At 32.3% G+C, this 13,149-nt stretch overlaps 1 protein-coding gene across 1 annotated transcript in view; it reads right to left on the bottom strand.

The window, feature by feature from the left end:
• The window catches only part of LOC128985568 (uncharacterized), a 50,935-nt gene extending 38,785 nt beyond the window's left edge, over positions 1–12,150 (bottom strand). Inside the window, exon 1 of the mRNA XM_054405177.1 lies at positions 12,115–12,150. The gene's annotated coding sequence lies outside the window, so the exon portion shown is untranslated. The remainder of the gene's footprint in view (positions 1–12,114) is intronic.
• Positions 12,151–13,149: the final 999 nt, after the last annotated feature.

The following is a 13,149-nucleotide window of genomic DNA, read 5'->3' as shown; positions in this document are numbered from 1 at the left end:
ACCTTGATCAGTACTCTAGTTTTTTCGGAGTAGGCCGCGTAAAATGACATTTTGGCATCACAGACAGAATGACAGAAAGACAGACAGACAGAAATTGAGATAAGACTCGTTTCGCAAGATAGCTTTCTTAGGCTATGAAACGTAAAAATAACCAAAAACTGCATAATTCTACGCAATGTACAGACAAAACTGTAATATTATTTATATAGAAGAAGATTTGAATAACATTACATTTAATGAGTGCATAGGTTTGCTGCTACGGGGAAGGTAAAAAGTGTTTTTGACTACATGTCAATAGTATAGGATGAAATAAATAAATTTGCCAAATTTTATCAATATATTATCCATAAACAAGTAAACTAAAACGGTTTTCATTTTCTCCGTGACCGTTAGGCATACAACAGCGCTTCAATACACTAAATTATTTATTTTTTTAAGCTCTACAAAACGGTTTAAAAAGAAATTGCAAAATGTTTTGTTTTTAGGGTAAAAAATGGGAAAACCCTATTTTTACCCCATAAAACCCCCCATAAACCCCCGTTCCCATGGTCCGATTATGCTGGTTAGAGAACTCGTTCGAATAAACGTAGGTTTAGACGTTTGTACCAAATTTCATCAAAATCGGATCATTTTTGCTTGAGGTATCTCGCTAACGAACACACACACACATATATTTATATATATATATACTAGCAGTCATACCCGTGCTTTGCAACGGGAAGAGAACGCCAAAGAAAATAATTATGTTCCTTCGATTTCCTGTATGAAGATAAAGTTTAGTGATCCACTAAAAGTATTAACTGGCTACTTGGTTTCCCAAACATTATTTTTGGGGAAATAAACCATACAAACACAATAGATTTTTGTTAACAAATAGGAAAAAAGAAATTCAACAATTTAATGAACTATGCACTTAAAAAATAAAACGTCTTATTCCCACAATATCTAAAATTATTTATTAAAAAATTAAAAACAAAAAAATGACTCTGAAAATCCTACGTTGACAATTCTCATTTTGTACCACAGCTTTTCGTTGCTGCTTAGTTCAAATTAGCTGTTGTCATCAATCAATTAATAGTGCTGCACCCTGTTGGTAAACATATTAACTTTTTATTGCTATTGAACATCACAGAATCAAATTGTTTAGTTGAACCAGCTGTTAAGATTCTTTAATTCCATTTAAATATAAGTACTCATAAGGTTAACATGGGAAACTCCAGAGCCACTGGGGCAGAGCACTTTTGAGGTATCTGCACCAAACTTCACACAAACCATCCTTGAATAATGCCTGAAAGTTTCATTACAATCTGTCGAGTGGTTTGGAGTCCATAACGTTCAAATATATATATATATATATATATATACAAACTTCCTCTTTTATAATATAGATATATATAAATATAAATATATATATGAATTTGAACGGATGGTGTTTTTGGCCTCTAGGGACCTCAAAACGAAAAATTAAATCGCTCCCGGGTCCAGGTCTTACCATGAGTACTACGATAAAATTCGCTAATATGATGCCAGAAAACTCTTTACATACTTCTAGTGACATAAAAAATTACTAGTTTTATCTCCATTTTGATCTAGAAAACCATCTTTTGAAAACAATTTTGATCTAGTCATATTTTTATTTACCTTTGTTAATTTGTTTCAAAATCTTTTTTTATCATCCTGCTATGTTAGTACTCTTCTATGTACTCGTTATATTTTGAATTGTATTTTGCCCATATTTATTACCTTGTTTTACCACGTACCTGCCATTAGTAGACTTGATTTTAGATTAGAACCAGGCCAGCTATAGTCTTAACTTATTTGTTTAAATTATCCTTGTTACTATTTTATGTGAAACATTTAATTACATTTTAATATTATGTAGCAATTTATTATATAACAAATGAAGAACTCTTATATCACTGTAAAATGTTTAAAGGGTAATAAAGATTCTTATACTTATTCTTATCCAACCAAGATTATTTTACACCAACCAAATTCAAAACTACAATTAATTCAAAGTTCAATTTTTTAGCGAATTTCCCATATAGGAAAAAAATTTAATTAATTCAAAGTTCAACTTTTTAAGCAAATTTCTTATAGGGAATAAGCTATTACCATGGCAAGACCTGGACCCAATACCAATTTACATTTTCGTTTTGATGTCCCAGAGACCAAAAAACGCCATCCGTTTAAATTCATACATAAATACTAGCTGAACCCGGCAGACGTTATCAAGCCTTTGACTATTAAATAATTTTCTCAACATTAAACGATTGATTTCTTTTTTGCTTCAAACCAATAAATGTTTAACCAAATTGTACAAAGTAATAAAACACGTGTTGAACATAGGATACCTACTTTTTTTAATCAGCGCAACACAAGTGGATAAACAACATTTTTCGTCTTCTTGTTTGGTGTGTATATATGCCAGTTCGCTGGCGACCCCACTCTCGAACAACTGACGTAAAGTTGGCCATGAGAAAACCATGGATTTGATCAGTTTAACCCTGCAACACGCACTGTCTGCTGCCCCTTGGGCTTTATTTACAGTCATAGCATAAGCCAAACGCACTGGAAATTGAAGTCTTTTGAAGCTGAACGGCGTTAAATAAAACTCCTTATTCACACACTATCAAAAATTATTTATTAAATTAAATAAATAAACATAACTGTAAACTATCCTACTTTGACAGTTCTAATTTTGTATCACAGCTGCTTGGTTGAAATTAGCAACTGTTGTCATAAATTTAGACAATTAATAGTGCTGCACCCTGTTGGTACATTTTGTAACCTTTTAATGCTATTGATCATCACAGAATCAAATTGTTTAGTTGAAACAGCTGTCAAGATTCTTTAATTCCATTTATAGGAGTAATCATAAGGATAACATGGGAAACTCTAGAGCCATTGGGGCGGAGCCCTTTTAACGGATCTGCACCAAACTTTACACAAACCATCCTTGAATAATATCCTGAAAGTTTCATTACAATCTATCGAGCAGTTTCAGAGTCCATTACGCTCAAATTTAATACAAATTTAATAAAAATACAAACTTCCTCTTTTATAAATACGAGGTGTTAGCCCGTCCTGGAACGTACGGGAATGGAGTAGTCAGTTAAAACTGCGTATAATTGAGAACTGTTATAGTTAACACGTATAAAAAGTCAGATTTTCTTGCAGTTTTAATGTGAAAAATCATCTTGTAAACAAATGTTGCGTGGCCAAATACGTTTTCATCCCATTATATGCCTAAATGATATGCATTTTAGATCTAATAATTTTACCATAAAACAGCAATTGTGTCGATGTGAAAATTGTTGAAGTGAGATTTGCGGCCGATTTGCACACTGATTATAAGTACAGTAGATAGAGTAATAGTCAATAATTGAGAAATGTATAGGCCAAGTCAACGATACTACCTTCAATCGCAAACTATCACCTGCCTCTTCCATAATCATTATCACCACAATAAAAATTACTCATACTATAAACAATTTCCAGTAAGTCTGAATAAAAAATACCTACAATAAAACTAATATTATCCAATAAAATTCACAGTGCACATAATAACTTTGGTATCCTGACATCATTAAACAAATCGTCCACATCCACACCTATCCTTTGTATAAATTATTTTACTGCATTAATTGCTAAATAAATAAGTAAACAAAGAAAAGTAAAAACAATAACATATAGTTTATTTTGAAACAGCTGTTTGGTTAAAATAACATTTATTTAAAAAAAAGAACTGGTCACTTGAAGGAATTTAAAAAGTAAACACGCTACTCTAGTAAAGCTAGTGACGTAAATGTCTGTGTTTATTATCCATACCGTTATCAGTTCTAATATCCCTGATAATTACCCACCCCTATTGAATCTATGTGCATCGTAATTTCTCATATTCATTTATTCAGACTATAAGATATTTAGTTAATTTAAAAGTGATATTTTGCCTACATCAGCACCCCCAAACGTAACCACACATGAACACACGCCAAACAACTTCATTAAAGGATGGTAAGTCTAATTGCAGTATTCTAGGTCAATGATAACGTTGTGTTCAATCTATGTCATCTATCTGTTTATCTCTGGATAAAACCCGTCAGAGGTTGTGGGTGTGGGGGTAATTTAAAATCGTGAGTCCTGATGATTCTTGATCTCCTTTTTTGATGACATCAATATTTCCAAGCCTAATCCAAACAGGGTTAAGCAGTCAAAGATTTATTGTAAACAAAAAGCTACCAAGATATTAAAACACGTAAACATTGTTATTTTCCTACTCTTTCCTTTAAAAAAAGTCGAGTAGCAAAACTATTTGCATATCCTTGTCTCCGTGGACAGAGCCTTGATTTGTATAAGCATTGTATTATTGGTCTTACTTATCTCTGTGGTCTAATTATCTCTACTAATCTTATTTATACCCTAATCAATGTATAATCAATGACAAAATCATAGATCAAATAAAATAACCTCATAGTTCTATCATTTTAATAGTCAAAGGTTCTATCCAATATTTTTTTTGTATTTAACCAGCTGTTAGTTAAAACAAATTATTTTGCACTAAAACCAACAAAAGATTTTAAAGATTGCTTTAAAAAGTAATCTGAACATCTAGTATTTTACTATGTATATTTAATTAATCTGTCATCCTCTTGCCGAAGAATTGAACGTTTCAATGATTATATCATTACACACAGCACATAGTATAAATAAGTCAACCATACGTATGTCTTTACATTTTTATCCAAATGCTAAATTTGTGTCAAAAACGCTGAATGTTTATACAGCTGTTATGTTTAGCAAATTATTTTATACCAAAAGCTAGTTTAGAATGTTAGCGTCGGCTGCTAGACTTTAAAAAAATTAAAACTTTAATTTCCAAAAAACTGGAACCCTAAACTATAATTATGGCTTTGACATTCCCTAGTTCTAAAAATTATCTTTCTTTCAACACAAAATGATGAAAATCCGTCAAGTGGTTGATTCAGAATCATGAAATAAAAAACCCCTGTCACGTTTTAATATATAAGATAGATTTATATATGTGTCCGTTAGCATGATAACTCAAGAAAAATTATCCGATTTTAATAAAATCTATATATCTAATTCCGTAAGCCCAAAATTTTACAATGAAATTGTGAGCGAACGGGAGGCCGTAGAAAGCTGGGAGAGGTCTCATTTTAAAGGTCTGGGCATGAAGTTTTGGGGAAAATTATTCATTTTTTCTTAATTATGCACCAAAAGGTCGTTACGTAATAAAATAATTAACATTTAAATAACATGGGAATCCAGGTCATGTCTGCTTTGGTTACTTAAAAACATGTGGTTTATTTAATTTAAAGCATATGGTAATATGTACTGTAATATGTATACTATTATAAAGCTGAAATATAGACTTTTTCCAGGGTCTGGATTAGTTAATGGAATAAGATTAGTTGTGTTAGGTATGTCTGAAAAAAGTGTAAAGTTAGAAGTAATTACTGGAGTAGGCAAAGGGAACATATTTTTCATGCCAAAAATAAAACTAACATCTAAAGATCCTAATATGCCGTTTAAGTTTAGGAATTCAATTCCTATTGCGATTAGCTTTCGATATTACTATAAATAAAGCGCAAGGCCAAACCTTCAAAAAGTTGGCATTTATTTGAAAAAACCCCGTGATTACCCATGGTCAACTTTATGTAGCTTTTAGCCGGTTAAAGTTGCCAGATGATGTTAAAATAGTACTAGAACAAAATAAAGACCAAGGATTCGATTAAAATGGATACTATACTCTGTTGTTTTCAGAGATTTTGTTATAATTAGCATTATACAATTTGGAGGATGACATTATCTCTATGTGTTTTATTTAAGTGAATTTGTCTATATTCAAAGGAATTGATAAATATTTAATTAATAGTCATGTAGATTATTATTTAAAATCTTCCTTAGATGTATATCATGATTAGAAAGTTTGTATTATAAACACACTACATGATCAGTCCTTTGGAATCTATATTTTAAACAGAACAGACATCAAAAAATTGCATTATGCAGGTATGTAATAACTTTTATACATATTATAATATACAATAATGTTAAACGATAATTCAAGGTAGGGTAACCCATGAGACTAATAATTTGTACAAAATATTTACTAGAATATATATATAGGGGCTATTGCCCCTACAAGCCACTAGTTTAGTGTAAATGTGTTAACTTATTTTAACGAGTTCGCAAACCATCATGATCAAATTATGGGAACAAGGGCTTATGGGGGTTTTATGGGGTAGAAATGGATTTTCCCCATTTTTTACCCTAAAAACAAAGGATTTTGCAATTTTTCCCAAACTATTTTGTAGAGATTAAAAACACAAATAATTTAATATATTGAAGCGTTCTCATGCGTCTGATCGTTAAGGAGGAAAAAAACTGTAAATTAAAAAATTAATGAGCATAAGGTAAAAAAAAGTCACAAAAAACATTAAATTAAAAAATTAATGAGCATTAGGTAAAAAAAAGTCACCAAAAAACATTAAATTAATTTAAGGTAAGTACTAGGGGACCAAGCATTGCTCGAGGTGTTTTATTTGTTCAAGAGGATAAAAATTAACCTATTAGTCTTCAAATATTTTCAGTTTTGCTACGATTAATAAGGTTTATTTGTAAAGTCAATTCGTTTTTGGTAGACGTTCACTCATTCTTAATTTACCTAACAAACTTTCTCATGTGGACGAGCAATCTATATTGAAAATTCCTACTGATTTATTATTTTTGAAAATTTATATTGATAAAATTCAATATGAAAACTGATGATACATAACATCTGTTGACCATAATTGCGTTAGTCACTAAGATAATGGAACGTCAACGTAACAACTAATTACGGGCTCGGGGAACAACGCATCAATTCCGGTGGTCCATTGTCGAAAAACTACAAAACGTCCTTGGCCTTTCCTCTAGAGACTTTTAGTTCAATATTAGTGTATAATGTTTTGCAGTAAAAGATTTACGTTTTTGAACAGTCGTAATTATCCCTTAGGGTTAGTAATACCATTGACTATATTATATAGTCAATGGTATTACTAACCCTAAGGGATAATTACGACTGTTCAAAAACGTAAATCTTTTACTGCAAAACATTATACACTAATATTGAACTAAAAGTCTCTAGAGGAAAGGCCAAGGACGTTTTGTAGTTTTTCGACAATGGACCACCGGAATTGATGCGTTGTTCCCCGAGCCCGTAATTAGTTGTTACGTTGACGTTCCATTATCTTAGTGACTAACGCAATTATGGTCAACAGATGTTATGTATCATCAGTTAACACTACTGTAGTGTAGTCAATGGTAATACATCATACACCCTAAATGTATTATATGATCAATGCTTAATAGCATTCATAGGAATGTTCTTTTTCCATTGTACTGTATTTAGTAATTTTAATTTGCTAATGCACTGTAGATGATTTGTTACAAGCATTTTATGTTAAAATTAATTTGTTTACATATTCATTGGAGTTCATTGGATGCCCTGTTGATTTCACTTACCCAAACGTTGAAAGTATACAAAATGGTCAAATGAAAGACTGCTATTTTAGCTCCAAAAAACAGTGACTGTGATTTGACCAACAACAAAGTCTTGGATAAATTGCCAGGTGAGCCCAAGGTGTCCGAAAGTATTGATAGTTTGCTTGCAGATAATTTAAACGCCCATCTAGACCAACAGAGTTTTTTTTTTTTTACAATATAGAGGTCAATGGATTGCCAAGACACTGATTGATTTAAAAAAAGGGGCAGTGGTTTTATTGATGAGGAATATCAATACATAAAAGGGCCTCATTAATCGGACAAGGCTTCAAGTGACCAAAATGGTTAACAATTTAATAGAATGTAAAGTGCTAACTGGAACAAGTGAGGGGAGTCATATTTTGATTCCGAGGATAAACATTTTTCAGTCATGGACTTTAACCCATTTGCATCGGATGACGTACCAGTACGTCAAGTCAGCAATGCCTAGTATCACGGCTGACGTACTGGTACGTCAGAGGCTCGAGAACGCCTGCAACCGCCAGCCGTCTTCCCGCGCGTCAACCACCTGTTTACTAATATTTTCCTTCTAATTTTGTGTTGTTTTTGTTCCCGCCACAATGTTCCTGCAAAAAGTTCCCGCCATAATGTTCCCGCCATAATATTCCCGCTATAATGTTCCCGCTATAATGTTCCCGCCTTATTGATCGATCTTTGCGGACATAGTGTCAGTTTCGCTTTAGTAGTTATGTGACTAGTAATGTTGTGATCGGCAGTTTTCCATTTTACAAACAATGGCAAGTTATCGTGAGTGTGTACGTGATAGTGAAATAGATCAACTGTTACTGTCAAGTTATGAAGATTTGAGTCAAGATGTTGAAGAGACTGGCGAGGACAATTGGGATGAAATAATGAATATTGGTAATGAAGACGTAAGTGACAGCCAAGACGATGTAAGTGATTCTGATTTTGACATAACCCTAAATGAAAGCCAAGCTAACATGACAGTTGTAAATGACAATATTTTGAGCCATCCTGTAAATAATGTAGGCCTAAATGAAGTGTGAAACCAAATTATTGACAATGCTGATCTTGACATGTTGGATATTGAACAAAACGATGCGCTTACTGATGACTATTCTAGACTATATCACAAAAAATCTACATGGATTTGGGACGAACCTCCAAGTAACGAAGATTTTACACCAATCATTCATGATTTTACTGGACGTCCTGGCCTAAACCAAAATTTAGGCATAAGAGCTGGAGACAGCAGGTACAAGGTTTTCACGTCTTTTTTTGACGAAGAAGTAGTTTCACTTATAACGAATGAGACTAACGCCTACGCAATCGAAAAAGGTGCTATAGGTTTCCTCCCTGTTACACCAAATGAAGTCCGAGTGTACATAGCACTATGTATTCTTATGGGACTTGTCGACAAGCCGACCATTCAAAGTTACTGGAGTCGATCACCAGTGATCCATACACCTATTTTCGGAAATGTAATGCCCCGTGATCGGTTCTTAGCCATAAGTAAATACTTGCATTTTTGTAACAACAATAATATCGACCGGACTGATCGTCTTCACAAAATAAGGCCCCTGTTTGATCTAGTGGAAAGTAAATTCCGCCGTAATTACATTCCTAACCAAGAAATTTCTATTGACGAGTCTCTTGTGAAGTGTCGCGGTAGACTTTTGTATATACAGTACAACCCAAAAAAACGAGCCCGGTTTGGGATCAAGTTCTATAAACTATGCGACTCAACAAATGCATATATTTGCAGTTTTGATATTTATGTTGGTAAGGACAAAATTGGAGACCTCCCGGTCAGCCAGAAAGTCGTACTACAAATGTGTGAACAATGTGACGTCCTACATAAAGGATACAACCTTTATATCGACAATTGGTATACATCACCGATACTAATCCACAAGCTCTTCAATCTTGGTACAAACACGTGTGGCACAAATCAATGTGACCGTGTGAAAATGCCTAAAGACTTGAGAAAATGTAAATTGGAAGTCGGCGAATCAAGTGCCAGATCATTCCAAAATATTTTGGTTACAAGGTGGCTTGGCAGGAAGGACGTGTACATGATTACTACTATGCACAAATTGGACTACTGCGAAACTAATAAAAGGTGCTGGAAAACCGGAAATAGCAAAATAAAACCTCAAGCTATTCAGGCTTATAACAACAGTATGGGTGGGGTTGACCGCGGGGATCAAATATTGAGCCAAAATAACATATTGAGGAGGTATGCAAAATCATACAAGAAGATTGCTTTTTACATAATTGATATGTGTGTGCTGAATTCATTCATAGTGCACGAACTCCTCAACGGTAACAAGGCAAATCGATCATTTGCCACTTTCCGGCAAGCATTAGTCGAAGAAATTATAAATGAGTGTGCAGTTGCGTTACCTGAAAGACATACGCCTCCAAACCCACCCCCTCAGCGCCTACAAGGAAGACACTTTCCTCAAAAGCTCCAACCATCTGAGAAAAAAGGTTCAAAGACTGCCAAACGATGCAAAGTTCATTCATGGTAACATACGTGAAACCACTTATGAATGTGACACTTGTCACGTACCTTTGTGTATTGATCACTTCAAAGCTTATCACACCCTTCGAAACTACTAGTTTGAACAATGTTTCTTCGTGTTTTACCCTGAGATGTGGACATTTATAATTTCAAAGCATTCCACACATTTTGAAAATGATAGTTTGAACAGTTTGTATTCATTGTTTCATAATAATTGACCTACCCTAAAATGTAAAAATAAAACACATGATTTTAGTTTACTCTTTTATTTTCCTGAAATAATTGGAACTGAACTAAAATTTATTGGTATTTACAACAAAATTTCAATCAAACCATGCAATAAGTGTTATTTAGTAAGTGAGAGCTATAGTATGGTAACGTGAGGCATGGGTGACGCGACGCTGCAACCACGACAGCGCCGTGCCGTGCCGCACTCTGTGCCATACTGACGCCATCTCGCTTACAGCTTTAGTCTCTATGTACTTCCAATTACCATTTATACTGTGTGTATATTTTTTAACAATTCTGTGGGTATTTTTTATTGAAAATTATGCAATGATTTATGTATCTAAACTTTGACATCTTTGATCTTTTTTGAGTTGATCTTTACAAAAATTGTGTGTGTGAGTATATATATATGTAAATATTTAAATTTGTTCAGCAAAATATTACATTCCTTGAATGATTTGATAATTATGAAATACAGGCAGGTATGCACTTATTTTTTTGAGAAGTATAAAAAATAGTATAATATTATCCTAAATATATATAAATATACATATAAAATACAAAAATATGTACAAATATACATTTTATTATTATTTTCAGCTATAACATACTATAAAACATCATAAAAAAATAGTTTAATATTTTTTATTTTTTTTTACTGTTTCAGTGATACTGGTATTTTTGGTAAATAAATAAGCCGATGCAAATGGGTTAAGTATATGTTGCTTTAATTAGGGCTACATATTTTGATGGTGTACGAATATTCATCACGAATATTCATATCATTGGGACCGATATACTTTTCCATTTTGATGTCCCTAGAGGCCAAAAACACTATTTGTTAAAATGTTTACATAGATTTATATTTTTGGTGGGAAAATTGTGACAAGGGTAATCTTCCTGGAGGTGATTTAACGGCTTTAATTGTAGTATTCAAGGAAGTATTTTTGTGAATAAAATTAATTTTTTAGTGTTTATTTTGAAAAGGGGTTTCTTCAAGAAGCATTTTTATGTTCTTCAAATATGCTACATATTGGTTTTATTATAATGTTTTATTAAATGTATCTTTAAAAAAATAACTATAAATTACTTGACAACTTAATTATTATCTAAATAAAAGACATATACAGCTAGAAAACGGATGGACTGCTTTCCTTCTAAGGCTTCGTTACTGTACTTTATTTTCGACTTAGAGTCAATATATAACACAATGAATTTGTTTTCTAAATTCATATGTTATTTTGCGGCACATTGAGCCGCACGGGTTCACTATTAATACAGTAGAACCTTGATAACAAGACTCTCATGGGGATCGTAAAATAAGACTTGTTATCAAGGTTGACTTCTTATCGAGGCTTGTTATATTGTTGTGACATGTGATTAGGGGTAAAATAATTTTAAGGGGATTTGAAAATCACACTTACTTGTTATCAAGGGCGACTTGTTATCGAGGGTCTTCTTATCAAGGTTCCACTGTAATATTAAAATTAGATTTTAAGTTTTTAACAAAAAACAAATTTTCCCAGAACAGAGCCTAGCATGGATATTGTTTTTAGCCTAAAACTAAGATATTTCTAACAATTTGGAGGAAATCACAGAAGCCGTTTTTAAAATCATTGTGCACAAACGTTACTCATATTAGAGTAACCTATAGATTTAATTTAAGAAAATTACTATCATTAAAAAGGTATTTAGTTCCCTCATAATAAATTATGCTATCTGCCGTAGCCTGCTTTTCTAATACAAGTGAACCTTAAAAAAATTTGACACATTTTTACAAGAATATATACCATAAGTGTATCAAAATTATAACTTGAACATAAACTTACCTGCTTACAAGGAATGACCAAACACGACTGGCAATTTGATGCACTTTCATTGCTTTATAATAATAAGTTGCATGGAAATAAAAACAATACCCACATAACTGACATCACCTAACAGGGCAGTGGGTAGTAATCTGGTGCTAATGTTAATCATCACTTTCTCTAAAGAGTCCAGGACTGTAAAGAGAAAACAAGTATTGTGATGGCCTTTCTAATTACACGGTTTTTATTTCATTTGAGCCTGCATTAGTTAATAATGTTCAGTTATAAATCTCATCTATTTTACGGTAACATAAAAAATAAATGTTACACAGATGTTAATAAAAACCCACGTCCTTATGAAATACTTGAATAATAAATTGTATTCAATTTTTTAAGACAAAAACATTTTTTATTGCTTGTTATATTTTATCTAGACTTTTTGAATATTGTTCCTGAAGCAAGTATACAAAATAAAAATCTAAAACAGCCTTATTTTTAAAACAGTGTAAATATTTTATGAAATGATAATTTATTTAATTCAAAAATTATTTCTTTATTAGCCAATTTCCCTATAGGGAAGTAACTATTACCGTAGGTGGCACGGTAAGGTATAGGCACTGGACCGATATACTTTTCCATTTTGATGTCCCTAGAGGCCAAAAACACTATTTGTTAAAATGTTTACATAGATTTATATATATATATATATACAGGGTGTTTCACGGGAACCCTGACAAACTTCAGGAAATGATTTCTGGGGTCAAAACTGGTAAAAAAAGTCCTATAAGCATATGTCCTAAACTCACTCGTTTTCTAGTTATACGTAGAAATGTGTTTTTTTAGGTTTTCAGTGTATCTGTTGAACATTTTAACCTCTAGATTGAAAAATCTACAAGATATTTTAATTAAACTTGCATAGCTAGATAGAATATTAAATTACAAAGATATTTCATAAATATTATGTGCACACATGTTGGGTATCACTGAGAAAAATGAGTTAAAAAATCAAATTTTCCCGAAAAAATAAGGATCCAAAAATTTTTTTTATTTTTGACA

Source organism: Macrosteles quadrilineatus, unplaced genomic scaffold (genome assembly GCF_028750875.1).
Source record: "Macrosteles quadrilineatus isolate MER2022 unplaced genomic scaffold, UCM_ALF_1.0 Scaffold_2__2_contigs__length_208266976, whole genome shotgun sequence".
Taxonomy (NCBI): Eukaryota; Metazoa; Arthropoda; class Insecta; order Hemiptera; family Cicadellidae; genus Macrosteles; species Macrosteles quadrilineatus.
This window is presented reverse-complemented; position numbering and strand designations above follow the sequence as displayed.